This window comes from Podarcis pityusensis (assembly GCF_964106645.2).
Source record: "Podarcis pityusensis genome assembly, chromosome: 16".
NCBI classification, from domain to species: Eukaryota; Metazoa; Chordata; class Lepidosauria; order Squamata; family Lacertidae; genus Podarcis; species Podarcis pityusensis.
This window is the reverse complement of record NC_138041.1, coordinates 769,370-772,281: the sequence shown is the minus strand read 5'-3', so window position 1 is coordinate 772,281 and position 2,912 is coordinate 769,370.

Below are 2,912 nucleotides of genomic sequence, written 5' to 3'. Positions count from 1 at the left end.
GAGGGCACAAGGAGAAGGGGACGACAGAGGACGAGATGGTTGGACAGTGTTCTCGAAGCTACCAGCATGAGTTTGACCAAACTGTGAGAGGAAGTGGAAGACAGGAGGGCCTGGCCTGCTCTGGTCCAGGGGGTCACGAAGAGGCGGACACAACTAAACGACTAAACAACAACAGGCTCCTATGATGTAAGTAATGGGCCCCCAATAATTATTTCACTCTTAATATACTTCTTCTTAATTGTATTTCACTATTAATATACTTCTTCTTAATTGTATTTCAGTTCAGCAATTACTTTGATAAAATACATATTTTGTTACGTGCAAATGGCTTTAGATACCTATTAGGTCCATAAATTACCATATAGCATGTATTCAACGCAAAAAACAATGACAATTTGTTGTTGACAAAGGACAGCTGGACATATAAAGGGCCCCATTGCCTTCAGTAGATTAGGGCCTCATCAAACCTAGATCTGGCCCTGGTCATAAGTCACCAAAACAGCAGAAGCCCAAATCCCAAGTCTGATATGTTCAAAGTTCTTTAATGTGTTGATTTAATTCAGAAGAGGGCTCCTGTTTCCTTAAGCAGGCAAGCCCTCCTCTCAGGAAGCATAATATTCAGGTGAGACATTCCTCAGGGTTTCATGGAAGTGATGACTCCGGTCTTACGGAGACCCGTTTTTACCCTAGAGCAGGAAAAGGGACCCCTTGTCACCTGTCTCTGTGACTCCATGGGCCTCCCTTGGCCTGATCCAGCTGCTCTTCTGATCTTCTTTTGCCCCTTGCACTTTGTTGAAGACCACCCCTCGCTCTCAGTCTCTGCCTTCTTTTAGCCGTCTGTGAAATGGGGGTAACCGCAACCCACCCTTCCCACCAGGGCAGCCCACAGCATCTTGCTGTGAGGGGGAGACAGTTTTCAGTGTGCTGTAGGAATGATGGATCGCCGCTTCATTTCCAAGCAGCACATGATGCAAACTTGGGACTCTGAGCCTGAATATTCTGTTGCTTTAGCATACATTATTCATACGGACCCATCAATGTGCGCATGAAACTGCCTTTGCTGACGGTGGCGATCCCTCTGCATTTATATTTTCCGTAAGTGTCAGCCGGTGCCGAACATGGGGGGCATTCGGACCAGAGCAGGGGCTCCCCAAGTGGGTGGCATTGCCCCCTTGACCTGGGGGGATGCTAAGAGGCAAGGGTGGGTCGCTGGAGGAGACGACTATCAGACTTTGGAAAGCTAGTATCACTGGGCCCAGCTCATCAGTTGTGTTGAATTGATTAAACTAAATCATTTTAATTGGGTCTTGAATAAATGTACTGTTGTTTCTGTTTTGAATTTTATTGTGTTATTATGTTCCCTTGTAGCAAGGACGCGGGTGGCATTGTGGGTTGAACCACAGAGCCTAGGGCTTGCCGATCAGAAGGTCAGCGGTTTGAATCCCCATGACAGGGTGAGCTCCCGTTGTTCGGTCCCAGCTCCTGCCCACCTAGCAGTCCGAAAGCACGTCAAAGTGCAAGTAGATAAATAGGTACCACTCTGGCGGGAAGGGAAACGGTGTTTCCGTGTGCTGCTCTGGTTCGCCAGAAGCGGCTTAGTCATGCTGGCCACATGACCCGGAAGCTGTATGCCGGCTCCCTCGGCCAATAAAGCGAGATGAGCGCCGCAACCCCAGAGTCGGCCATGACTGGACCTAACGGTCAGGGGTCCCTTTACCTTTATGTTCCTTTGTAGGTTGTGCAAACTGTGATTCTGTTTCTGGGGTAGGGTAAGGGGCTCTGGGGATGAGTTTATGGGACCAGAGAGGCAGTCCCCCCCCAAAAAATAAAGTTTGGGACCCATTGGACCAGCAACCGCATTGGACTCCTTATGGTCTACAGGGCGCAGACTCACAACCCTCCAGATGTTCTACGATTCCATCTCAAGTGGCATAGCCAGGGATGGTGATGGTGGCAGCTGGACTCCAAAAACATCTGGAAGGACCTGTCCTGTCCCTGGCGTGGGGGAAGGGCTGTGGCTCAGTGGCTGAGCACCTGATTTGCTGGCGGAAGATCCCAGGATTCCAGTCACGGCTGGTAGCAACTTCTGGGCTGAAATCCTGGAGATATGCTACCAGCCAGTGTAGACAAGACTGAACTAGGTGACCCCTGCAGTCTGACTCAATACAAAGCAGCTTCTTGCATTCCTGTCCATGGTGTGGAATGGATGGCCTTAGGGGATGGCAAGCTCTCCTTCCTCAGATGTTTTTAAGCAGAGGTTGGATGGTCAACCATCAGGGATGCTTTAGTTGTGATTCCTTGGGCATCCCTTCCAGCTCTACAATTCTGTGATATTATGACTCTCTGTTTGGCCTGATCTGGGGAGGCCTCTTCTCACGTTCTTCTGCAGAGGACCTGATGCAGCAGGTGGCCACTTTCATGGAAAAGGGCAAGACTGTGGCAAGACTGGCAAAATCCCTGGGGGAGCTCAGCCAGCAGTATTCTCTGTGCACTCATGATGGCGATGATGATAATTTTATAATTTGTACTCTGCCCATCTGACTGAGTTGCCCCAGCCACTCTGGGTGGCTTCCAGCACACTTAAAAACATAACATCAAACATTAAAAACTTCCCTGAAGAGGGCTGCCTTCAGATGTCTTCTAAAAGTCAGAGAGTTCTTTTTCTCCTTGACATCTGGTGGGAGGGCGTTGCACAGGGAGGGCGCCACCACTGAGAAGGCCCTCTGCCTGGTTCCCTGTAACTTCGCTTCTCACAATGAGAGAACTGCCAGAAGGCCCTCGGATCTGGACTTCAGTGTCTGGGCTGAACGATGGGGGTGGAGACGCTCCTTTAGGGATACAGGACCAAGGCCATTTAAGGTTTTGAAGGTCAGCACAAAGACTTTGAATTGTGCTCGGAAAAGTACTGGGAG